The sequence below is a fragment of the Neofelis nebulosa genome, chromosome X (genome assembly GCF_028018385.1).
Source record: "Neofelis nebulosa isolate mNeoNeb1 chromosome X, mNeoNeb1.pri, whole genome shotgun sequence".
Classification (NCBI taxonomy): domain Eukaryota; kingdom Metazoa; phylum Chordata; class Mammalia; order Carnivora; family Felidae; genus Neofelis; species Neofelis nebulosa.
Genome location: NC_080800.1, coordinates 107,309,663 through 107,336,513, shown reverse-complemented (window position 1 = coordinate 107,336,513; position 26,851 = coordinate 107,309,663). Strand labels below are relative to the sequence as shown.

Below are 26,851 nucleotides of genomic sequence, written 5' to 3'. Positions count from 1 at the left end.
TAAATGTCTCTCCACATTGCCTCTGCTGTCCCTTTGACTCAACTAGATTTACAGGTTTGGGGTTGGTTGGGTTTTTTTCTGGTGGTTTTTTTGTTGGTTTTGCTTTATAGTTAATGGCTTGTGATTCTTCTTTGACCTAGCAAGTTACAGCCAGAACCCCCCAGGACCCCTAAAAATTGCAACTTGCCTTATTTACTCTCCACGGAGAGGTTGACAGCCTCAAAACTGGGATCCATGAAAGGTGGCATCCTTCAGCCCCTAAAAAATGTTGACTTCAAGCCCAGAATTTCCCCAGGAAGGCTTTATGGTGAGACTATTCTTAGCCATGCTCCTAGCAGGTACATCCCTACCCAACCATTTAATGGCTCCCAGTCCCCAAAAATCACACCCTGCAGAGCTAGCAGGTGGATAGCCACCATAACCCAGGGCGGTCAACTTGATGCTGACATGAGAGCTCACAACACTCCCCCCCACACCCCATGCAATATAAGCACTGAGCCCCAAGATCAGCCTGTACACCCACTTTGTTCTTGGTCCATGGCCATCTTCACATTGGTTATGGCCTTGGCAAAGCCCTGTCCTGAAGTGCAGTATCAAGTGAGCCAGGAAGCTTGCAAGCTTTACCACCCAGCTTTTACCATAGAGACAGCTGGAAACTACACAGGGAAAGAAAGAAAATCCAGTACCATGATTTGCTGGGTGAACAAGAATGCTTAAGGATCACTGCCCCTCCAGAGAGGAAGTGGAGCTTCAGGTGTTTCACAGGAGACTAGCAGAGCCCCTCCAGCTTGAAGCCTACTCCCACCAGGCCCTGAGGGCCCTCAGCCACCTTGTTGAGACTAATATCCCAAGCAACAGGTGTAGAATTCTGGTCTTCTACTCCAGTGGGAGACCTCAAACTAGCAGTACAGTGGGGGTAGGGGGAGGAGGGGAGTGCTGCAAACAGGGAATCCTTGGCCTCAAGTCACCCCCTCAACCTGGACTTGGGCCAATACCAAGTCCTAGGAAGAAGGGCCACAGCGACCTTTCAGGTGATCAGCTCGACTTCATGCAGGGGTGGAGGGCAGCTCAAGGTTCAGAGCACTCTACATCTGTCACCTTTGGTGGCGCAAGCCCTGGTGCCGGTCTGTTCATCCGAACAGGAGGTCCCAAAGAGACCTCAGCTACTAGGTGAACTCCCGGCCCGACCCCCGACCCGAGGAGGCAAGGAGGTCCCCAGACGCCCTCCTCTCCGCAGGCACGCACTGTATGAGGTGGATAATTGCAAAAGAATACTTCAGTGGGAGTTTTGCCCAAGGTAACAAGCATGCAACTCCCCGAGGGCATTCCATGTGCGCCCCAGAAAAGCGCCGAGTGGCCGGTCTGGGATAGCAGCGCAGAGGTCTCCCGGGGACTCTCGCCCGCCACCCTTTCACAGCTGACCCACTGAGTCCTCCCGGAGCCGCCCTCGCTCGCCTGATGGGACGGGAGGAAGGGGGGGGGGGAGGGAACAGGAAAGAAGAGATTGAGGGGGAAGTTTCAAGGGGTGTGCCCGGGAGCGGGGAGGATTCTCGTGAGTCAGCCGAGCTGCTGGAGTGTGACTTCATTGCTTCCCGAGAAGAGGCGCCCGGGGCAGGAGGCCGCTCAGAGTGCAACAGCAGGAGTAGAAGGTCGGAGTCCCTGGCCCCCTGCGCGGGGCAGGACAGGGACAGAGCTCGGGGCTGGCCAGGTTGCTTGGGGCTGGGGCGGAGAGGGAGACCGCGCGCGGGCCAGGAAAGCTCAGGGCAGAGGAGCCGACCTCTCCTCTTCTCTTCTTCCTCCGGCTGGGACGCAAGTTCCCGCCGCCCGAGACGCCGCGCGGCGCGCGTTCCGCCTGCAGGTGGCGCTGCAGAGGCGCCCTGGGCGCACTGCTGGGGGTTGGGGGTGGAGCTCTGCCCCAGCGGAGAATCTGGGGTTTGGAAGGCGCGCGTGCCCAGAAGGGGCGGGAGCGGGGGGGAGGGGGCGAGGGAAAGGCGGGAGGGGCCGCCAGAACCTCCACGCCGCTTCCCGCCCCGCTCTCCCACCCGAGTGGCGGGAGAGGCAGATTTGACCTGCTGTGGTAGCGCCACAGCGTGGTGCTGGCTCCTGCGTGCTTCTTAATAATCCCTTGGGCCACTTCCCGGGCCCCGCAGAGCTTCGGGCGGCTCACCTTCAGCAAAGGGATTGTGGTTTAGGGGCCGGCTTTCCTCTCCGGGGATGGCGCTCTTGACCCGCGGGCAGTAGAATGGAAACTTTGAGTCGCGTCTCGCGCGTTGGGGGTGGGTTTCCCTGAACAGCCACTCTCTAGCCTGGCTCCCCTGAGACCCAGAATGCTTCGCCTGCACAGGGATAGACCCGTGCTACGGTTGGGGCGCAATCTGGGACCTAGGCTCAGCCTAGGTGAGGGTCAGGAGCTGAGCTTTGGTCTGGATGTAGGGCGATGGTTAGGGATTCTGCGCTCCACAATCCGGTTTTTGGCAGCTGTATAAGAAACAAACAAACAAAAAAACTAAGAGGCCCATCTGGGGCTCAAACTTGCAACCTTATTTTCAGGAGATAAAGCCCTGTATTCTACTTTCTTGCAAGGCCCTGAGCTCTAGAAGTCATGATGCTGCTAACCTTCCCATGTTGGTTCATGGTTATGTGGTGGCTCTTTAGTTAGCATATTGAGAGTATCAAAGCACAAAAATAACCTGTGGCCAGACACCTTTAGGCTGACAAAAAAAAAAAAAGCTGTTGGGGGCTCCAGCCTCATCCTTTCCAGAGGCTCCAGTGGCTATTCCCATGATACAACTTTACATATAACTATATGGCTACATTGTGTCTCCCGTGCGTGAGCATAAAAGCTATGCTCTGGGGGGCTAGTGTTTTGGGGGGGCCTCTTCTCCTCTATCAGTCAGTCCACCTCCCCTGCTTTCAGGATGTCCAAAGCCACCTGAGAAAGTTATCCTTAGGATTTTCCATAAAGAAGAGGAAAGGGGTTTAAAAGAAAAAAAACCGAAGGATCCTAAACGTTTCACTGTGTTTCACTGTGTGCCAGGAGAAATACCGTCTGTCTCCCGCCCAGACCTCAGAGCCCGGGCCTCCTTCCTACAGGGCGGTGCCCAGCTATTCCTGGAAACCCCCTCCTTTCTACTAACCCCTTCCCCAAGGTGTCTCCTCCCAGAGCACGACCTAGGAAAAGTATCCTACTGTCAAACCTGATGTCTCTGTCCTCTTTCTGTCCCTAACCTGACCTGCCACAGTCCTCAGCCTCCCCTTTTTCCCTTGATGCCCTCGTGCTGTCTTCTCCTCCCAGAACAGGGCCCGAGCTGTGACCTCTCCTTCAAAGCCTGGCTCTGCACCTCACTAGGAGACTGGGAGAGGATCTGATATACTAATTAGTGTTAATGTGATAATGGGAGTTAATGGGGTCACGTGGTAACCATAGGCCAATTTCTAGCCCGGCCTCACTGCCTCAACCCCAAGTCGAGGCAGTGGGGATGGGAATTTCAGGCTGACTAATCTCCACAGCCCGCTGGAGGGGGCGGGGGAATGGGAGGAACCGAAGCCCCAGGACGATCCCAGAGTACTGGTGCCTCGGTTTCAGTTTCATCCTTGGCTGACACTTTCCTCCGACGAGTGGAATTGCTTTGGTTTTCTTCCAGCCCCTCTCCCCTCCCTGGCTACCCCCCTTTTGGATTGCTAGCTTCCCTGGCCAGCCCTTCACTTCGTGAGGGGAGAGATGGGAAGATAATTTGGCAGTGACGAAGAAAAAAATGTACACGTAGACACCCTCAGACGCACAGGCTCACATACCATGCTGCCTTGCAGACACACACACATGCGCATGCCCTCCACAAACACACTCGCACGCATGAGGGGACTCCCTACTCACATCTGGGAGTCAAGCTCACACGCATGCACACACAAACACACACACAACCCTCCTCCCCGCCATGGTTACACCCTCACTCACATCTGAAATACCCTCACGGACACACACAAGGCCCTACAGAGGCCCATCCCACACACAGACCCACACACACACTCTCACACACAAACCAGCAGCAGCAGCCGAGCTGGATGCCTTCCTCAAAAGAGGGCCGGAAAGTTTGTTTGCTGCCAGCGAAGGGGCCTAGACATTCCGTGAAATGACTCATACTGCACCTTTACAGACATTAAATGTTGTATTTTTCTGGATGAAACAACAACCCTCGACCCCTGTTGTGATGGCAGAATGGGGAAACTGAGTGGCTGCACTCCTTTTGGGTCTCTGTCTAGTGCACATCTCTGGCTTGTCCTTGCCTCCCTGGGGAATGGAGCAATCCTGAAAGAGCAGAATCATCTACCTCCTGACACAGACCTCAGCCCAGCACCGCGCTTTGGCAGGATGTGAAGTGGGTGAAATTCAGGCTAACAAGCCCCCCTCACAGTCTTTCCCCACTACTCCATCCCCAGACTCGAGGATCTGGAGTCAGGCTTGGTACCCCCACTCTGGTGACCCAGCCTGAGCCCTTCCTGATCTCTCCTTTCATTCCAGCACCCCTCCCCACCTCCCCTTACTCCAGTAAGGGTCTGTCCTTACTGCCACCTCTGAACACAACTCCAGGGGGTGCCATTCACCATGTAGGTACATAGCGCCCCCTGAAATGTGACTGGAGCCTCCTCCACTGCCCTGAGCCTCCTCTCCACCTCTCCACCTGAGAAGGGAACACCTAGCTTGGTGGCTTCATGCTCCCTGTCCCCCAGTACATTCAAGGAGCCCCAGAAATCACTTGGCACCTCCTCCAGGAAGACCTCTATATGTCGACATCTCTCTGCCCCCCCATCCCAATCTCTGCCCCCAAACAGCACCCCCTTGGGCCAAGGCCCCCTTAGACCCACTCATTTTTTCCTGCAGGCCATGAGGGGAGATGCCTTTGGGGTGTCGCTTGGCATCTGCGCAGGGCCGCAGAGCACAGTGAGGCTGCCAGCCACACAAGATGACACATCAGAGGTTGAGGAGTTAACTCTAGTTCCACTGGATCGTGGCCTCAACACTCTGGATGCTGCGCTGCCTCTGATAGGTGCCCCAGAGTAGGTGCCTGCCCTTGGCCCTGGTCCCAGGGACTTTTCCATGGCTCCAAGATAGGGGCTAAGGGCCAGTAGGATTAGACTTCAGCAGACTTGCTCTCATTTGCTGAACTCTGCTTGAAGCCACTTCTTCCTTCTTTTTGGCAAATGAACCAAAGGATTGAGTCTCTCCTCCTCCTCCCACCTCAGAAATCTCCCACCAACCCAGAGGCCTGGCCTGAAGGGCACTAAATCTGTTTCCCAAACACTAGGCCCACTCCTGGCAGTGTATATGGTGGGGACAGCGCCTCCCAGGAGCCACTGCACTGAGTATGGACATAAGGAGCAGTGATTCAAGGCTGTAGCACTTGCTATGTGAAGCTGTCATCTCACTCCACTGGGCCCTTGAACTGCTCACCAGCCCTCCAAGAGGTGAAGCCCAGAGGTCCTCTGAAGTTTTGTAGGGGATATTCTGGTGCCTGAGCCTGTCACAGCAAAGGCCTAGAGTGGAACTGTGTAACTCTCCATTTTAATGAGAGCAACTTGGGGTGGGGGGACCAAGTGGTTTTCCAAGATCCCCAGACAAGGAAGGTGGCTGGCCAGATGAAAGTCATGATCTGAGAAGTTGTTCCCAATGAAATCTTCCCATCTGCATGCCTTTTCTTTGGCCTGGGCACCCCCCCCCCCACCTGTAGTCCCCAGTATGGACATGGGCAAGAGACCACCATCTGGGTAAGGAGCAGTTTGGTATATAACCTACCTCAAGGAATTCTTATATTGCAGCTACCCAACAATCTTTTTTGAAGTTTATTTATTTTGAGAGACAGACAGAGAGAGAAGGGAGGGAGGGGCAGAGAGAGAGGGAAAGAGAATTCCAAGCAGGTTCCACACTGTCAACGCAGGCTGGATCGCACAAACTGAACTGTGAGACCATGACCTGAGCTGAAACCAAGAATCAGGTGCTCAACCAACTGAGCCACTCAGGCGTCCCCTGAATAATCTTTTTATTTAAAATTTTTTTTAAATGTTAGCTTCCTTCTGTTTTTTTTTAAAGTTTATTTATTTATTTTGAGAGAGGGAGAATGAACATGAGCGAGGGGAGGGGCAGAGAGAGAGGGAGAAAGAGAATCCCAAGCAGACTGCACTTGGTCAGCACAGAGCCCAACGTAGGGCTCAATCTGACAAACCTTGGGATCGTGACCTGAGCCAAAACCAGCAGTTGGACACTTAATGGATGGAGCCACCCAAGACCCCCCTCCCACAATCTTTTTAGAATACTCATTATGATGGCCAGCCACAACCTGGGATGTAGAAATTTCTGTCTGTCATTTGGAGCTTTCTAGGGACTCATCACATAAACCCAATGGAGGCAAATCTGGTGTTATTGAACATATCAACAGAGGAATGATTGTTGGCTGTTTAGAAAGGATTATAGGGGGCTTCTCAGCTTTACAGGTGGGAGGATTTCTTTTAAACTATAACTTCTCTCCTGGCTTTTGAGTATGCTTCTCATTCTGAAAGCCTGATTGATGGGTGACTTTTCTAGCTTGTATCTGTGGTGGAAAGTAAGGGCCATGGATGGCTACAGTAAGTGTGGCACTGTGGTATTTTGTTCTAGCCACAGGTTTGAATAGAATTTGTTGAGGCCAAGGGGTTAAGAGGGGGGGAAGCAACCAGTCACTTTGTCTCTAAAGAACCTGGGTTATTTGCAGGAGAACATAGGCACTGCTAGAAAGAGGGGAGAAAGAGAACCTGAGAAAGTTGCCAAGGTGGGAAGGCAAGTTGAATACTGGAATGGCGAGCTGGCCCTGCACAGACTGTGGGCAGCCAGGAGGCCCTCCACTCTTGGAAGGATCCATGTTCTGAGGCTCGAGAGGACTGAATCGGGAGTTGGAGGGGTGGGGGGGGGACAGGCTGGAAGGAGAAAGACTGAGAGTGCACACTGGATGGTGCAGTCTGGGCATCCATGGGCAACTCGAGAAGGGGAATTCCTGCCAAGTCAGGGAATGAGACACTGGCAGAGACAGCATGGCTGTCATCAGGAGTAGTGATCTCAGTCGGCTGGTCCCTCCTGGCTGGGGCTCACCCAATGGGTAAATGGAAGAGTGGGGAGCCAGGTGGGGAAGGGCTGGCAGTCTGGGGAGCAGCAAAGTCATTGGGAAGGGCAGCCTGGTTGACCTGGAGCCATGGAGCCAGGAAAGTCACTCGTGTGGCCCATGGCTCCCCAAGGCGAGGTCAGCACAAGATATTCATCAAGGGGGGGGTGGGGTTTGCTTTGGCTGCAACTCCCAGATTACAGGGCTGTGGTTAGTTCCGAGTGGCTGGGGAAGGTGGGAACTTACGGGATTCCCACTAATGGGCTCCAGGTAACTGGCAGGTATTAGGACCAGTCACTGTTAGTTGGTTGGCACAGTGCTTGACCTCTTTCCCCGCCCTTCCCAAGAGGAAGACCTCTCCTCTGGCTTTGCCATGCCTCGAAGCTTCAGATTTGGTTTAAACCACAAACATTTATAGGAGGGATCTCACCATTCGTCCTCAGCAGCTTCTGGCCTGGACCGATCAGACTCTCCTGAGAGCTGGGTTAGAAAAGTGCAGTGAGGATGAGGATGATGCTGAAGGTAGCTAACATTTATTGAGGGGTTACTAGACACCAGGCACTGCCATAGACGTGGGTTATGTTATTCAGTCGTCACTACAGCCTTTTGATGTAGGTTCTTATTATCCCCAACTTAAAAATAAGGAAAGTGAAGCTCAGGGAGTTTAAGTGACTTGCCCAAAGACACATAGTTGATAAATGGTGCAGTTGGAATAGGAACTCAGGCCTGTCTGATGTTAGAGACCACTGAACTCTTAGCAAAATGGAAAGGTATGTGTGTTTGTGTCCACTGGTGAGTTTCAAAGTCAAGATAAAGGGGGTTTAGGGATAGGTGGGACCTACCATGACTTCGACCTCGAGAAGGGAGCCTCACAGACCAGAGACCAGCAGACAATGATGTGGCTCCAGGATCTGGAATCCCCCCGGGGAAAGCATGCCCACTTAGAAAAGAAAAAAAGTGGGAATCTGCTCTTGGTGCTTATTTCAGGGACTTGGCTATATAGGTAGCCAAGAGATCTCGAGGGCCAGTGCCCCAGTCCAGTCCCTAGGTTTTTCCCTGGAAACCTGTAATCTGCAGCTGCCTTCACCACCATCATCCACCACCACTCATGTCCCCAAGTCCTGTGCCAAGGACCATCCTTTCCCAAGGCTGGGGAAGCAGGCAGATGCTGGTGGTTGAGCAGGTCCCTGAACTTCAGGCCCTTTGGCCACCCCTGCCCCACAGAAAGCCGTTGTCCTCTGGGGCCCCTTCAGCTTTCCTGCTTTCTGCCAAGGAACTTCAAAGGCTGAGGCTTGGGTGCACCCGTCCTCCAGACCATGTAGAGCCATAAGAAGTGACAATTTCCAGCCATTTCCCTCCTAGAGCCTCTTAGTTGTGGGACCAGATGGGGGGTGGGGGCTTTTATGGTTGCTGAGGCAGGTCAGAGGAGAGGGTAAGGGGGAGATAGAATGGGAGCCTGGGGTTCAAGTGGTTGCCCCAAACAGGGCAGCTTGGCTTTGGAGAGAAGGGGAGCCTGAACTTTTTCCCAGCACCCCAGCACTGCCTGCCTTTGCACCTGTTGTGTCAGCCCTACTCTCCCCACCCAGCCCTTCCCCTGTTTCATGTCTGCCTGGTCTCCCCCACTAGGAGCCCTAGGCTCGACTTCCCTAAGAAGTCCCCCAAACTCTCCAGTCACCCCAAGCGCACGATGATGCATTTGGCCCGGGATCCTGCGGTGTTTGGCATATAGCTCTCAAATTGTATCCTCTGGGCATCTCCTTGTCTCACCCACGCGCTCCGCCCGCCCTCCCGCCAGGTCCGCACACAGCAGGCGCTCAATAATCTGGAGTGCAAGCGTATGGGCCAAAGGCGTCAAGCGAGTGGTGTGTGCAGGCCGCGAGGGGCCTGAACATAAACACCCGGGGTCCCCTGGGAATAGATTTCTCTCCCGGGCATTGTGTGGGGGCCTCTCACCGGGAAGGGCCCCGACAGGGATAGGTGAGCCCCGCACCCGCCACGCGCTAGCCGACTTAGGGGCACTGGCCAAGGCAGGGGCGGGCAATACGGGCTCTGCAGGGGCCCTGCTCTCGCGGTCCCCGGGGGCGAGCGAGCCGCTAGGGGAAGGAGAGGCCGCTCGGGCCCCTGGCACGGCTCCCCCTGCCGTGCTGGCGACCGCGGCGGGCCGGGGGTGGAGGGGCGCTGTTTCCACCAAGACGCCTCGTCCCTCCCTCGCTCCCTCACCCACCCCGCCCGCCCGCCCGCGGTCCCTCCCGTCGGTCCCTCCCTCCGGCTCTTCCCTCCCTCCCGCCCTGCCTCCTCCGCGCCCGCCCCAGCCGCCGCCTGCGGGGACGTGTGTGTTTCTAGTGCAATTTCCCCTTTCGCTCGGGTGTCTCAGTGCAGGTCTCCGCCGGCTCGCGCCCCCTCCCCGGGCGCCCCCGCTGCCCCTTCCCTCGGCCTGGCCCTCCCCGGCGGCCACCCAGCTCCCCCCCGCACTCCACCCCGCCCCCCGGAGTCGTTTTATCAGGGGCGCCGGCGTCTCACCTGGTATTTGCATCTCGCCCTCCAACTTGCCATTGGCGGCGCGACGTGTGGGAGAGCCCTGTGCCTCGCCCGCCCGGACCAGCCTGCCCCGGCGCCGAGGTGAGTCACGGGCGCGGGGCCGCGGGGGCAGGCGGGCAGGGAGGAAAGAGGGAGGGAAGGAGGGAGGGGGACGGTGGCCCCGGCGGCCGCGGGGACCGACCGGGCGCCGCGCTCAACTTCCACTTCTCCTTTCGCCGGCGCCGAGGTCCCGGCGCCACTGGCCCGGCTGGCTTCTGAGAGGAGAAGGCGAGCTGGCGGGGGTGGGGACCCTCCTCTGGGCCCCCGGAGCGGGGAGGGGACCATAGCGACCGATCCCAGCCCGGCGACCGAGCCCACTCGGCCTCAGGTACGTCGATGGCGCCAGTTCTTCGAGCCATCGGGGACCTCGAAAAGTTTGCCCGAGGGGGCGGGATCGGGGGCGCTGGGGCCCCTGCGTGTAGAGTTGGGGGCCCAGGGAATGGTGGGAGAGCCCTGGCGTGTTGAGTCCCGCCCTTGCCTCGCCCCACCGCGTGTGTGTTGGGGAACCCGGGCTTCTGAGCCGGGGTTAGAAATGGAATCGAATTCCCCAGTCAGGGCGGGGGGGCCGGTTTTCCGGCGGCCGGGGGGCCAGTTTTCCCGCGACCCGGGCAGCCCGGGTTCCCTGACAAGGCCGATCGAGACAGCAGCCCCCCAAAAGCTCGAGGCTCGAGGGCGGGAGGTCAGACCGCACAGTGGCTAGGCTGCCAGATTGATCGGCAGCCGGCCCCTGGGGCCTCTGGGGCCAGGCGCCTTAGAGTAACACACACACACACACACACACACACACACACCTATGACTTGGAGAATTGGATCGCCAAAATAGAGACCTCTTGGCAGAGACCAGAGTTTCCGTGTGAGCAAGCCGCCAGCCCTCCCGCTCCCGCGTTCCCGCTCTCCCGGTTTCTCCCGCCTCTGTGTTCCTTCCTCTTCTGCCGGCAAGGGGATTGAGCAGATACACAGCGTGGGGTGCCATACCGGCAAGCGCCTTGCTTTGGGGAACTAATGAAGCGGTAGCCGCTTTATGAATTTCTGGTCCCTCCACCGCACCATAACTCTGCTGCCATTTCCTCATGACTGCGTGTAGGGACATGGCCTTCCTCACCAGAGTCACCTTCTGACCCCTTGGTACCTCAGCTCAGCCAGGTTCTCCCTGGCTCCCCCCACCCAACACCCCAGCCATGGGATTTGATGGCAGTTTGAGTCCTGCCCCTCATCCCTGTACCCCAGATAGAGGCCTGTCTGGTCCTGCAGCTTCTTCTGGTTAATGTTTGACAGTTCATTGTAGCTAATCATTTTAATTAGCTCTTAAAGTGGGGAGGAACAGTTAACCTTGGACTTCTTGATTTTGGCCTGGTGGGGCCTCAAATGGGAGGAGTGCTAGGGAGGTGGGGAGGTAGGAGCGGAAGTGAGGTCACCACCCCAGGGCCTGAGCCACCACTGCTTGGCCCCAGCAGCTGGTGGGCACGCCCATCGGGCACGCACCCCCTGCAAGCTGACCCCTAGCCTGAGTGCCAGGTTGGACGGGGTTGAAGGGAACAGATCTAGCTCTCCCCTTTGGGGAGACAGGACACTTTGGCACTAAAAATGCCTAGGGAACACGTATGCCTGGCAAGAATGCAAATCCCTCCACGCAGTTACATGGTTATAGCAGTTAGTTACATGGTTATAAGGCGCTTTCTCAACCATTGATTCAGTGGACCCAGAGCAGGAACAGCTTAGTGGGGGAGCTGTCTTGAGTTAAGTGAAGGACTTAACTATCTTGGAGGACTTGTGTGGGGAAGAGGCTGCCTTGCATGTGGGTTATTTCTGGGGCTGGGTTCGATTCAAAACCTGGGATGTTTGGGGGGGGGGTGGGTGTTGAGCAGGCTCCATGTTGCCACCCTCACCCAGCCTCTAGCTGTGAGCCGAAGGAGTGGCTTGTTTGCAACTATGTCTGGCATTCCTCCCACTGCTACACTGTTTGCTCAGTGGTTGCTCAGGAACTGGTGCCCACCCTGGACAAGCTGGGGGCCTGAAATCCACTCTCCCCCTGCCTAGTGCTAAGTGGTGGCTCAGTGGCTTCTGTCTTCTCTAAATTGGGATCTAAACATGAGGGTGCTGTGGTCTGTCATTCATAGGCCTGATTGATAGAATATCCAATATGTCCCAAGCCTGCAAAATTCAGGGCTTTTGTCTCTGAAGAGGCCCAGCCAGGCGCAGGCTGATGGGATTGCTTTCCCAGGGAAATCCCTGCTCCTAAGCTTGGCCTTGGGCCTTGCCACTCCCCACCCCGCAGCCCCCAACTTTCTCATTTTATCTTCCATCCCTAGAGCCAGACTGTCTGGGTCTAAAACCCAGCTTTGGGGGCGCCTGGCTGGCTCTGCTGGTTAAGTGTCTGACTTTAGCTCAGGTCATGATCTCGTGGTTTTCATGAGTTAAAGCCCTGTGTTGGGCTCTATTCTGCACTGGTGGTGCGGAGCCTGCTTGGGACTCTCTTTCTCTCTGCCCCTTCTGCGCTTGCGTGCGCTCTCTCTCTCTCCCTCTCTCTCAAAATAAGTAAATAAACTTAAAATAAATAAATAAATAAATAAATAAATAAATAAATAAAACCCAGCTTTGTTATTTACTAGCTACGCGATCCCAATCAATTGTATGCCTCTGTTTCCTCATCTTTCAAATGAGCCCTACTTCATAAGGATGCTCTGAAGATCAAGTACATCAATACACATAAGCTGCTTATTAGAACAGCATATGGCACATAGTGAGCATGAATTAGCATTATGGTGTTTTCTAATACAGTGCCTAAAACTGAGACTCCACTCAGCAAACATTTGCGGAGAGCCAGTCATGGTAGCGGGCATCAATGAAGTGGCAGTGAGGAAAATATGGAGGTGAAGAAGACACCACATGCCTTCCAGGATTGTGTATACCTTCTGTTGCAGGCCGGAGTTGGGATGTGGGGTGTGGGGTGTGAGAGGGAGCCAGGGAGAGTGGCTAGCTCATCTATACAAGTACGCATAATCCAAAGCCAGCCTCGAATATCTGAGCTAGTGTGAGGAGCCAGGCACCCCAGACTTGGAGGCTTCTCCTTGCCAGGGAACCCTGGCTGGGTTCTGGTCTGGATGCATCACCTGAATTGCCTTGGGATTTGGATGAATGATGGGGCAAGGGAGACCTGCTTCCTTCATGGGCTGCAGGTGTTGAGCATTCAGTGGCCTGATTTGTTGGGTTCCAGGGCAGGATGGCATTACTTAGGGCCACCCCCAAACACCCCTCTAGTCCCCTGCCATGCACCCCCCAGAGATCTCCTGCTGAGCTGGGAAGGGCCTCCAGCAGCCTTCTGTCCTCAAGCTTGGGCCTGACCCCAACCTGGGCTTGGTTATCTCTCCAGGATTTCTAAGCTGCAAAGAGGTTTCTGGCTTCGCTGCCAATTTATTTCCTTTGTGGTTCTCAGACTGAAAACTAGTTCTGCAGGGGAGAAAGGAAACTCATCCGAGGTACCCAGAATCCTATGGGCGCTTTCCTAGAGGTCAGAGGCTTTTCTCATCAACACCAACCCGCCTGCAAATCTCTGGCTGCTGAGCCTCACATGGTCTGTAATAGTGGCCACACCAGTAATGCCCTATAGCTCAGGCCCCGGCGCTGGTTGCCAAGGAACTGCTGGTCGGGGTGCTCGTGAGGGTTCTGACCTCATAGGGGCTGCCGAGTTTCAATTCAACAGCCATTTATTAACACGTACTGTGTGCCCAACCTGTGCTAGGCACTGTGGAGGAGACAGCAGAGGAGGTGGTGGTGTAAAGATGACTAAGACGCTGAAATGATCAGAGGCGAGGACAAGTAGCCTGGACCGCGACTGGTCAGGTGCTAATTGTGCTCCTCAGAGCAGGGGCCAGAGGCGGCCAGAGCTCTGAGGTCGGCAGTTGGAGAGGGGAGGGAAGGCTTTGTGAGGTCCGAGGCTCAAATCCAGCTAGACCTTGAAGCAGGAGGGGTCGGCGTGGGGGAGATTTGGCTGGGCAGAAAAGGGAGAAAAGACGCCTTTCTCTGTCTCCCCTGGCCACAGACTGACCTTCGAAGTCTGGATAATTGTTTGGCAAATGCATGTCACATAAAAGACCAGGTCAGGGGGTGTGGGTGGCTCGGAGCAAACCTCTGATCTCCCCTCCAAGAAGAGATAGAAAGTGGCCGACCCAGACTGGGAGCCCAGCGTGTACTGATAAAACACAAAGGGTAGGCAGGCTTCCTTGCCACCCAACCTGAAGGGATTTTGTTTTGAGCTACCCCACCCCCACCAACACACACACACACACACACACACACACACACACACACTCACACACACACACACACACACTGGGGAAAAGAGGGGAAGAGAGGTAGAAGGCACCAAATGCACGGGAAGATTGACACACCAGTAGTGTTCACAGCAGGCTTGGCCTGGTTGGGTCCCACCTTTCCCAGGAATTCTGGGATTTCTCTGGAAACCTGGAGGTTCAGGTGGAAGACAGAGATTTTCATTTCCTCAGCCAGCTTGGGAACCGAAGAGTCTAGAGAGTCCCACAGGTTTCTGCCCAGACCATGCAGACAAGGGCAAGGACTAGCCATATATTTGTTCTGCTGCTTCTGTGTCTCCCATCGGTGAGTGTAGAGAGGAACTTGGCTCTTGTTGGGTTTAACTGGAGAAAAACACCCAGACACACACATCCCCCCTCCCCCGCATCATTTTTTTCTCTGTCACTGCCCTCTTTCCCTGCCCCCTCCCAGCACATGGCAACACCACAGGGACACACCAGAGTGCCCTGAGTTCTTGGCTGGGAAATCATGTTCTAAGGTGAGTTTCTTGGCAGAGACTCCAGCCTTCTATCAGAAGAGAAGGAGGCTCAGGGAAAGGTGTTTCATGCAGGAGGGTCTGTAAGGGAAAGTACTGGAACGTTTCTTGAACCAACAAGAAGAAAGAGGTTAAGCAGCCTGCCTGGGTTGAGCAAGCTTTGCCTTAGGTTCCCACCTTCTTGATGGACCATTTTATTGTCCCAGTGCTGGTACTTCCTGCTTCTCAGTTCACCTGCCCTTCCAGAAGCTTCCTTTCTTCTTCCAGGCTAACCCAATGTACTTCCAGTGAAGCGTGTTGTCTAGAAGGGGGAAGAGCACAGGCTCTCTGTGTCCATATTCCAGACCTGCCACTTACTGACTGTGTGAGTTTGGGCTAGTCACTTAACCACTCTGGGTCCTGGTGCCCACCTGCCAGGGTTAGAATGTGGATTAAATGAGATAAGGCATGTGAAGTGCTCAGCATGGTGTCTGGCCCATAGTTCCTGCCCAATAGGATAGGTGTTAGCTGCTATTATTCCTGTGGCTGATGCTGTGCTTGTTGTCACTTACCCCTTCACACACCCTTGACTCTGCCAACTCCAGGGATCCATCGCTTCTCTGGCAGTACTGGCAGGGCCTGCCATACCCATTCCTAAAACTGAGATGGAGATTTCCCGTATCTTTCTGCTAACCCTTTGTTAGCTCTGCCATCACACTGGAGAAGGAGGGGATACGGAAGAAGACGTGTGTGTGCAACATACAGTCTTTCCATGTGGTGGGCGGTAGTGCTGTGAAGAGCAAAAAGCAAGTCTTTAGTGTCTTTATTCACATTGCCATCTTTATCTCTTTGCCACTTTCATCTTGAGTATCATTGGCTGTGGGAATAAGAGTTAAGTTAGTTCCTCTGAGAGAAGGCCTCATATTCCATCCCTGGCAAGTATTTAGCAACCATGGGTTTGTTATTATTACCCTGCTGAGTGATGAATTCTGGGAGCCAACTGGCCAACCGCTGCTCACTTTCTCCCTCCTTTTACTAGAATTAGATTATGCATCCATTTGGGGCTAATGCCCAGAGGCCTTGGGTTGGAGCTGGGGCACTGCCTTTGCCCAGAAGAATTCCCAGGGTGCTGAGTGCCATCTCCATTCCAGAGGCCTCCCAGAAAGTACCTTGGAGGTTCCATCTGCTATTAAGTGGATCGTGTTTGCCCAGGATAAATTAGACCACCCATGGACCACTCCTGAGCCACTTACTCAGTGCCTTTGTCTCCACCCCTCAGGTTTAGAACTGCTAGGCCTTGGGGGATGGGAGAGTGGGCAATTAGTCTTAACCTCCCCAAATTCCTGATGACCTGATAGCAAGGAGGTACTTAGACATAGATTTAGGAGATAATCAGTCTTTTTTCCCATGTTGCCCCCAGAGGATAAAACAGGCTAGTTCAGCTGTGTTGATTCTGTGAGAATCCATGCCCAGAAAACACCTGTCTGTTACATTAGGTGACCAGTTTCTTGGCGCCACTCTGATCCTAAAAAAACAAAAAAACAAAAACAAACCCGGGGCGCCTGGGTGGCTCAGTGGGTTAAGCGTCTGACTTCAGCTCAGGTCATGATCTCACGGTCGGGCTCTGTGCTGACAGCTCAGAGCCTGGAGCCTGCTTTGGATTCTGTGTCTTCCTCTCTCTCTCTCTCTGCCCCTACCCCTGCTCATGCTCTGTCTCTTTCTCTCTTAAAAATAAATAAATGTTAAAAAAAAATAAATAACCCAACCACAGCAGACCCAGCCCCCTGTTCTGAAAGATCTAAACCCAATTCTAGAACTTTAGTAATACACATGCACTTAACCCCATAGTGGGCTATTTGCATATTGTAATATGGTTGCCATTGTAATGATAATTAGCACTTCTATCGTTACATCATTACCCTTTTTTTTTTAGTGATTAAAGAGCAATTCAAGACCGTGTAGGAGTAAGAGACTTTAGTCTCCCAACAAGTTTGATAATTACAATACAATATTGTTACCTATATTCACTATACTGTGCATTAGAGCTCCAGGGCTTATTTATGACTCATTGTAACAGTTTGCATCTTCTGGAGTTCTATATAAATGGAATCATGTAGCATGTTCTCTCCTTTTGTATGGCTTCTTTCAGTCAGCATGTCCATGTTGTTATATACATAAGTATTTCATTCCTTTTTATTGCTAAATAACATCACATTGTATGGACATACCATACATCGTTTATCTATTCATTGGTCAACAGACATTTGGTGGCTTCCTCTCCCTCCCCACTCCTCATGTTGGGCTATTACAAACAAAGCTGCTATGAACATCTGTGTACAAATCTTCGTATAGCTGTATATATGTCCTTTTCTCTTGGTTGAATACCTAGGACTGGAATGGCTAGATCATGCAATAGTTGTAGGTTCAACTTCTTAAGAAACTGTCTAACTGTTTTCCAAAGTGGTTGCACCATTTTATACGCCCACCAGCAGTGTATGAGTTCTGGTTGCTCCGCACCCTCACCAACACTTGGCGAGTCTTTTTAATTTTAGCCATTCTAATAGATGTGCAGTGGTATCTCATTGTGGTTTTAATTTGTATTTCCCTAATGATGGATGAGGTTGAACATCTTTTTATATACTTATGTGTCACCAATATATCTTCTTTGGTGACGTATCTGTTTGAATCTTTTGCCCATTTGAAAATTGATTTGTTTTTCGTGTTAGAGTTTTGACAGTTCTTTATACATTCTAGATACAAGACCTTTATCAGATGATGCATGCTTAGTAAAGATTCCCACCCCCCCCCACCCCGAGTCCCTGGCTTGCCTTTTCATTCTCTTCACAGCGTCTTTTGAAGAGAATTTTTTTTTTAATTTTTATAAAATCTTTTTAATGTTTATTTACTTTTGAAGGAGAGAGATACAGAGTGTGAGCAGGGAGGGGCAGAGTGAGAGAGAGAGAAGGAGGCACAGAATCTAAAGCAGGCTCCAGGCTCCAAGATATGAGCACAGAGCCCGACATGGGTCTCAAACTCACAAACTGCAAGATCATGACCTGAGCCGAAGTCGGACGCTTAACCGACTGAGCCACCCACACTCCCCAAGAGCAGAAGGTTTTAATATTGATGAAGTCCTACTAATCAATTTTTATTTTTATGGATCATGCTATTGGTGTTGTATCTAAGAACTCTTCACCTAGCCGTAGGTCACATATTTTGTCTTATGTTTTCTTCTATAAGTTTTATAGTTTTAGGTTTTATATTTTGGTCTTTCGATCCATTTTGAGTGAATTTTTCTATGTGGCAAGAGGTTTGAATCCAAATTTATTTTTTCTCTTTTTACATATAGATATCCAATCACTCTAGTACCATTTGTTGAAAAAGCTATTGTTAGGCTACTGCAGCTGTCATTATATATGTAGGCTTATTTCTGGACTCTGTATTCTGTTCCACTGATTGATCTATTTATTTATTTTTACACCAATGCCAATTTTTTTTATTAATTTAACTTTGTAATCATTTTTGACATCATGTAGTGTTAGCCTTCCAACTTTGTTCTTTTTCAAAGTTGTGTTTGCTTATTTTAATTATTTTGCAATTCCATATGAAGTTTAGAATGAGATTGTCAATATCGTTTTCTTTTAACACTTGAATTTACCCTATTTACAGTAATTGTTATAACAGATATGTTTGGTTGTGCTTTTGTGATCTTGTTTTATAACCATGGATGACCCTGATGTAACTGTCATTTAGAAGATGCTTAGGGGTGCCTGGGTGGCTCAGTTGGTTAAGTGTACAACTCTTGATTTCGGCTCAGGTCATGATCTTGTGGCTTGTGAGTTCGAGGCCCATGTTGGGCTCTGCACTGACAGTGCAGAGCCTGCTTGGGATTGTCTCTCTCTGCCCCTCCCTCTCTCTCTTTCCCTGTCTCTCTCTCAAAATAAGTAGATAAATTTAAAAAAAAAAAGAAGATGCTTGATCTTTTCATTGATATTCTTCAACTAAAGAGTTCCATAGTTCACAAACTTATGTATTTGCAAAATAGGACTATTTATTTGCCCTTCATTTACAAACCATTTTTGGTGACTGGGCCCATGATTATCTGCTCCATACATCATTTTGTAGATGCCAATCATATTCCTTCTCCACCTTTTCTGTCTGGACAACATAAGGCCTCTTCTAAAAAAAAACTTGTCTTTGGGGCATGTGGATGGCTCAGTTGGTTAAGCGTCCAACTTCAGCTTAGGTCATGATCTCACAGTTCATGAGCTCAAGCCCCACATTGGGCTTGCTGCTGTCAGCAAGAGCCTGCTTCAGATCCTCTGTTCCCTTCTCTCTCTGCCCCTCACCACCCTCTCTCTCAAAAATAAATAAACATTTTTTTAAGAAAAGCTTGTCTTGGGGCGCCTGGGTGGCTCAGTCAGTTGAGCATCCGACTTTGGCTCCAGTCATGATTTCATGGTTTGTGGGTTCGAGCCCCGCGTCGGGCTGTGTGCTGACAGCTCAGAGCCTGGAGCCTGCTTCGGATTCTGTGTCTCCATCTCTCTCTGCCCCTCCCCTGCTCGCACTCTGTTTCTCTCTCTCTCAAAAATAAATAAGCATTAAAAAAATTACAAAAAAAACCCCACTGTTTTTTAAAAAAAAAAAAACAACACAGAAAAGCTTGTCTTCATATAGTTATCCTCACTCCCTGTTCTTCTGAATCATTTTAGGTCTTAGACCTGATCCAGAATCATGAAATCTTTCCAGAGGGTCCAGTGATCAGATCAGCACCCAATATGCCCAGGGTGGAAACACTGTGGTTTTGTACAAAGAGAGAATGCTTTGGTGATGATCTGATTGATCACCAACCGCCTTCTTGATGCAGCTTGGAATAAATGACTCTAGCTAGCGTGTGTTTCCCTAAACAGACTCATGGAGCAAGAGAGGACAAGTAATGTTTGAGACTGGAGACCTCTGTCCCCCAACTCTATTCCTAAATAGATCGTGGCTCTCAGATCAGTCAGGACCCGGGATCTCTATTTTAGAGATCTCACTTGAAGAGACTTCACATGAACTTAATTCACGAATGCCCAGGCCTGTGCTAGAATCAGGAGAAGATGAGCTAGGCCTTGGTTCCATGGATTTGACTGCCTATTGGGGAAACAAGATACACACATGAAATTATTAAAGAGTTGTTCAAGCCTGTGTGGCATTAAGAGCTCCTGTGGTCGAATTTGGGCTAGCATCTAGAAAGGGGGGCTCCATAGGTGTGCAGTCTAGTTATCAGGGTATCAACAGCTCCATGTGTTTGGGGAGCTTGGGTGGGACCTTGCTGGATGGGCATTATTTGATTAACCAAAACAGAGCAGCAAGGGCATGGCAAGCCTGAGAAACTCCGTGAATGAGCCTGGAATGTTCCCTCAGGGGACCATGAGGAGACCACTGGGCTTGAAGCCCAGGCTTGAGTTGGGAAATCATGGGAAACAAGGCTGAGTAGGTAGGGTGGAGTCAGACTGTGAAGGACCTTTGGAAACCAAGCAGATGAGTTTGGACTGTAAAGCTTTGTGGAGTACAGCTGGTATGGCCACAGCTATTGATCTAAATGTGTGCCCTGGAGTAGGAGTTGGTGCCGGCTCAAAGGCTGAGGGAGGAGCTAGGCAGAGGCAGAGCCGTGACTAGGACTTACTCTTCCTCACTCCCAGTCAAGTGGGCTTTCTGTTGCACCAGGCCTGGTTGTTAGTCTTTCTAAGGCTTTCACATCAACTCTATACAGTTTCCTCACATGGACCACAGGCGTGGGGAGTAGATGGTGAAGGCCGGATTGCTCCACGGCTAATGGTGTGAGAGGAGGCAGCGCCATCAAGAAATACCTGCCTGGCTCACCTGCCCCCACTATTGCCCCAGAGCCACTCTTTAGGTTAGGGTAGGGTAACTCCAGATGGCCTTTTAAAGGGAAATGTGTTAAGGAGAGAGGTGACACATTAACCTAATGTCACCCATTAACACATTGACACGAAATGGTTTGTGATTTTTCAGAGTGGTGGGGAAGTCATTCCTGGGGAGATGGGATGGTGGTTTGTGGAGTCTTGACTGCTACCATGGTCAGTCAGAAGAGTGCTGGGCAGCATGAGATCTATGGTGCAGAGCAGGGTAGGAGGCCCAAGTCTGTGAGAGCCACATGACTTGACATGCCTGTGGTTACATAGTCCATTAATGGCAAAATTGCCTTAGCAGAGTCTTTCCAAACTTTCCCACCCAAGCACCCCAAACTATTGAATTCTATCCCAGGGGCCTAGAAGGACACAGTCGCATAAATTTCTTTGAAGTATGGCATTTTATCTTAAGTGAGAATGTTGCAATCTACTGCCTAAATCTATTTTTTTTTTACTGTTTATTTATTTACTTTTGAGAGAGAGAGAGAGAGAGAGAGAGAGCAAATGAGGGAGAGGCAGAGAGGTAGAGAGAAAATCCCAAGCAGGCTCTGCGCTTAGTGCAGAGCCAGACACAGGGTTCGAACTGATGAACTGTGAGATCATGACCTGAGCCGAAACCAGGAGTCAGACGCTTAACCCACTGAGCCACCCAGGTGCCCCTGCCTAAGTATATTTTAATAGATTTATCAGCAAACAACATGAAAGCTCCTGAAAGATGAGCTGGATTTGGACTGTGGCTTTGATTCCTACTGTGGGGCTTGGTCAGCTTTACCAAGCAGGCTGTGTCCCTGTGAGACCTGCTTATGGACAGGTCAGAACTTGAACTTTTGGGATCTTAGCCCAAAGTTCTGGAAGGCATATCCATCACCTGCAGCTTGTTCATTTGTCTGCTGTCCCCATCCCTGTCCCCCTCCTTGGTTCAAACTTATTTGATGGAAGAATCTAAGCCCTTATGTTCCCAGGGAAAGCTGTTGGACTTACTCAGTGCTTAGTTAGCCCTGGCCTTATCTTAGCCTTTAGTGGGTGAGCAGATCCCAGGGTAGGATAGAGACAGTGTGGGCCTTATGAAACTCTGATGTCAGCATGGATTGGCTAAGGCCATACGTACAGATTCCCCAGCCTTCCTTCCTTCACCGGGTTCAGCCTATGACCCCTCATTTTGTCCCACCTTTAGCTTGGAGTGTTTATAGTTCTCCTCAGTTAGAAAAAAGAAAACATGCGGGTACTCTCAGAGCCTGGTGTTGCCCGTGCTCATCTCTTCTTGGTGGAGAACAGAAGAGCCGTCAAGGCCTTCAGGCCAAAGTTATCCTTCTCAGTGACCCAAGCACCTCATTCCTGTCCCCATAGCCTGCAGATAGAGATGATGACAATATACAAAGAATGCTTGCCCTCCCCCAGCTTGGGCAAGGTGGATAAAGCACTATGAATATTCAGGTTTCACTCTGGCAGGCAGCAAGACTTCATCCACACCCCCTGCCTGCCAGGGGTGTAAGGGGGTTCCAGACTCATGTGCCTGCAATGGCGAAACCACGGGCAGGTAGGGCCCTGGGCAGACTGTCTGGGCTGGGCGGGGCGGGGCAGCCGACTGGGTGAGGCACAGATTCCCCAGGCTGATAAGACAGCCTGTAAACACCCAGCAAGGGGAGGGGGCAGAGGGCAGGCGACCAGATGGCAGGAGAAGGGGGGAACCGGAGCCCAGGCCTAGCTGCAGGAAGTGGGGTTTGATGTGGAAACATCCTGTCCAGCAGGGGCTAGACCATCAGCAATCACTCCCTCCACCAAGGAGGCAAGCTCAGCACAAGGTGGGGCTGCCTGGGCACCAGGCCAAGAACCTGGTGCCTGATATCTCCAAAGGACATGATCACTGGGTCTCTAGGATGGCTTATTCTCCCACCTAACACTGCTGGTGGGGGGAAATCAGGACCAAGCTACCCACCTCCCATGCAGAAACTCAGCAGTAGAATTGTCTGAGAGAATCTGACTCTCACAGGAACGTCTTGGTCATCACTATCAGTGAAGAGCATCACTTGGAACACCTAATTGTGTCCAAGACCTCCTGCAGCTCTTGGAGAAGAAGCACATATCTGACACGCCATTCTGTTGCATCTTGCAGTACTTTATAATTAGCACCTTGGAGGGTAACGGGCGCCTGGGTGGCTCAGTCAGTTAAGCGTCCGACTTCAGCTCAGGTCATGATCTCACAGTCTGTGAGTTCAAGCCCCGCGTTGGGCTCTGTGCTGACAGCTAGGAGCCTGGAGCCTGCTTCAGATTCTGTGTCTCCCTCTTTCTGTCCCTCCCCACTTGCACTCTGTCTCTCTCCCTCTCTCTGTCTCAAAAATAAATAAACATTTAAAAGTTAAATAAAAAAAAGAACCTGAGAGGGTCAGAAACATTAAAAAGTTAAATAAAAAAAAAGAACCTGAGAGGGTCAGAGCTGGTATAGCCTTTTGCAAGGGACCACCAAACTCATTCACTTCACTTCACAGATGGGGACAGTGGGGTCCAGAGAGGGGCAGGCACTTGGTGATGCTCATGGCAGACCTAAATGAAAGTCCCTGGCCTACGGCATTTTCTACTGCCTACCTTATTGCTTAAGGTCCAGCCACCAGCCCTCCTGCATGAGGCTGGCCCAGCTTTGCACAATCACTGAACCTCAGCATTTATCCTTGCTTAAGGTTGTGAGGACTCTGATAGAAGGTAAGAGCCTCAAAATCAGAAATCAGAAGACCTGGAGTCTGGCCTGAGCTGCTCTGTCAACTTGCACATGGTCTTGAGTGAACTGCTGCCCCTCTCTGGGCCTCATTTTTGTTTGCTTGTTTGTTTTAAATAACAGTTTAATTCGATTTAGTTCAATGCCATACAGTTCACTCAATTATACACTCAAAGTATACAGTTCTGTGGCTTTTGGTATACTCACAGAGTTGTATCCATCACCACAATCCATTATAGAAGATTTTCATCATAAAGAGACTCTATACCCATTAGCAATCACGTCCCATTTGCTGCCAACCTCTGGGCCTCAGTTATGGAGAGATATTCGTTATAGATGTATTTTGGGGAGAAAAACCCAGCAATATTATTTAGGCATATGGGCTAACCCAGCTTACTGGGAACTTAGAGATGAAGAGACCATACCAGGTGCACCTGGGTGGCTCAGTTGGTGGAGCATCTGACTCTTGATTTCGGCTCAGGGTATGATCCCAGGGTTATGGGATTGAGCCGTGCATCGGGCTCAGGGATGACGGCCCAGAGCCTGCTTGGGAGTCTCTGTTTCCCTCTCTTTGCCCCTCCCCTGCTCATGTGTGTGCGTGCGCGCACACACACACACACAACACACATACTCTCTCTCTTTTTCTCTTTCTCTCTCTCTCTCTCTCTGTCTCAAATAAAATTTAAAAAAATGAACAGACCCTACCATAGAAAAGAATAGGGTGGGCCTGGTGTTAAGTCCCTGGCCATGGGCCTGCCATCTATGAGGTACTCAGGATTGACTTCCCATAAATGTTTGAATAAACATGTGAATGAATCAACACCCTGAGATAAGAACCCAGACTTACATTATGTGTAAGCTGAGAGCAAGTGTATATTTATGGGGCAGGGACCATGACATGACCACTCCAGGTCTGGATCCAGGAACTCTCTGACAACAGTAGGCCCTTTGAGGTACAGGAATAGAGACAGCCTCCTTCATCAACAGAGCTGGAAGCCTCCTATTCCATGTACCCTTCCTCCATATCTGGCCACAGGAGCTCAAGTTGTAACTATTTTGGTGCAGACTTGGCCCAGAAAGTTAGAATTCACTTATTAGATGGAGCTTTGCTTCAGATTGAGACCCTGAGGGGGATGGGTCACAGACCTGGGAAGCTTTTGTTGAAGGGGCATCACAGAGGTTCTGAACATTCAAAGTTGGGTGTTGTGAGCAAACCTTGGGCTAGGGATCTGAGCAAATGATCACCAGCATGGGACAGTGGGAAAGGCGCAGGCTTTGAGATCAAAGGCACACAGGCCTGGGTTTGAGTTCTGCCTCTCTTCTTCTTCTTTTTTAATTATTTTTTATTTTTTTAACATTTATTCATTTTTGAGAGTGAGAGAGAGCATGATCGGGGGAGGGGCAGAGAGAGAGGGAGACACAGAATCTGAAGCAGGCTCCAGGCTCTGAGCTGACAGCACAGAGCCTGACGCGGGGCTTGAACTCACAGACTGTGAGATCATGACCTGAGCCAAAGTTGGACAGTTAACTGACTGAGCCACCCAGGCGCCCCTTCTTTTCTTTTCTTTTTTTAATCTGCTTAGGAAAATCACTTTATTTTGTTTAGAGGTATGAGCAGATATCTAGTCTCAGAACTTCTGGAGTTGCTTTTTGGTGCTGGCAGCCTTGCTGACCTTAAGCATTTGAAGCGCTCAGTCTTACTCAAGGGCTGGCAGCCACCCACTGTGACACTGTTACCAATCTGGAGGTCCCTGAAATGGGATAGGTGTATAGACATGTTCTTGTGGCATTTCTCGAAGCAGTTGTATTTTCAGATGTAGTGGCAGTAGTCTTGGTGGATGACAGTGGTCTTCTGCGTCTTCATCTTGGTCACCACACCAGATACAATCTGCCCTCAGAGACATTACCAGTGAAGGGTCACTTCTTGTCCGTATAGGTGCCCTTAAAGGCCTTGAGCGTCTTGAAACCCAGACCAATGTGTTTGTAATATTGTGGGAGCTTCTTTTTTCCAGAGTCTCCAAGCAGGACCCTCTTCCTATTTTGAAAGATGGTCAGCTGCTTTTGATAGGCACTCTCTGTCTGAATGTCCGCCATCATCCCTGCTGCCTGAAAAAAGGTCTGCCTCCATTTTTGATGGGAAGTGTGACCTTGGTCATGTTACCTAGTCCTTTCTGAGCCTCACTTTTGCTGTTTTTAAAACTGAACTATTAAGGGACACTGGGGTGGCTCAGTGGGTTAAGCGTCTGACTTCGGCTCAGGTCATGGTTCTGTGGTTGGTGAGTTCAGCCCTGTGCTGGGCTCAGAACTGACAGTGTGGAGTCTGCTTGGGATTCTCTCTCTCTCCCCTGCCCCCACCTCTCTCTCGGCTCCTCCCCCACTTGCACACGTGCTCACGCGTTCTCTCTCAAAATAAATTTTAAAAAATAAAATAAAATAAAACTATTAAAATACTATTATTACCAAAAGAGAGCACACTGAAAACAACGTTAAGAGAGTGTAGTAGTTGGAAATCAACCTAGCTTCAAACCCCAGCTATGCCACTGACTAGCTACATTGTAAGGATGTTGTTAAGAATGAAAGGAGGTAGGCTATGTAAAGTGCCTGGCACAACACCAACCCCACAGCTCATACCCAATAAATGTAAATCCCTGCCACCTTCCCTACATTCCACCCTGTCACCCTGTAAGTTTTACTGTTTGGCCCCTTTCCCCAGATGCAGACAGAACAACTTCAAGTGATATCAGAGGGCAAAAAAGAAAATCTTACCCATGTTTAAACAAGTACCACACCCCTCTGCTCCTCCCGCAATGGGCCCATGGTGAGACCACAGTGGCCACACCCGCCATCCCAGCCGGCGATAGTTTAGATCTGTGCCAGGCCCGCAAGCACTTGCCCTGAGTTGGCATTGATCTCAAGTGCTTCCACCCCCTCCTTCCAGTCTAGATGTGCTTTCCAAACACGTGCCACCAGCTTTGAGTTGGGCTTGTAACCAAGCCCTGGCCCTGGGTTTGCGCTGCAGACGTAGGGAGGGGCTGGCAGAAGCCCAGGTGCTCATCCAGATGTCTCCAAGGCTTCCTTGGCGTCCCCCATACCAGCTGTGCAGCAGTGCTCGCTCCAAATTCTGGGGGTGGAGAAGCAAGTTTGTGTGGGGCCCTATCATTGGGGCACTGGGGCCTATTTGCCCTGGGGTGTGTGTGGAGGGAGAGGGAAAAGAGAGACTTTGTTCTCTTGACAGGCGGCCTGGCTGGGCAGGGATCCTGGCCAAAGTCGTAAGAGCTGAGAAAAAAATCTCAGAACTGAGAGAGGTGTCAAGACCATCTTCCCATCCATTTTTTGTCGGCTCACCCAGTACCATCATGTGTAGGAGTCCCCTTAACTTCTCTCACCTCGGACCTCATGGAACAATATTAACATGGAGGGACCAAAGTGATGGTATGTATCCACTATGAGCCCCCCATCCCAGGCGTCAAGGCTTCTAGAACCATCATCATGTACTTCTAACCTGTCCTCAGAAGCACTGGCAACTAGGCAGAGGTCCAGGGCCTCAGGCTTCCACTGCTTCTCTGACCCACTGCTTTGGAAGGGCCTGGCAGAGCTGGTCACATGCCTGCAGGGTTCCTCACAGGCACATCACCCCAGTTCTGGAAGCCCCACCTTGCAAGGGCAACTGGGAGGTATTTACAAGTGGAAGTCACTGCAGCAAATCAGTAGCAGGTATGCGGCACCTGGGTGGCTCAGT

The 26,851-nt window shown here is 51.3% G+C and overlaps 1 protein-coding gene and 1 pseudogene across 3 annotated transcripts in view; one reads left to right on the top strand and one right to left on the bottom strand.

Annotated features, from left to right (window-relative positions):
- The first annotated feature begins 1,550 nt into the window (after positions 1-1,550).
- The window catches only part of ELF4 (E74 like ETS transcription factor 4), a 50,013-nt gene continuing 24,712 nt past the window's right edge, over positions 1,551-26,851 (top strand). Inside the window, exon 1 of one of the 3 annotated variants that reach the window (XM_058714545.1) lies at positions 1,551-1,649. The gene's annotated coding sequence lies outside the window, so the exon portion shown is untranslated. Of the gene's footprint in view, positions 1,650-9,429; positions 9,747-9,897; positions 10,033-26,851 lie in introns of those variants that run through there. The other 2 variants (XM_058714543.1, XM_058714544.1) reach the window with 2 other exon arrangements.
- Positions 24,741-25,277, bottom strand: LOC131503118 (small ribosomal subunit protein uS17-like; annotated as a pseudogene).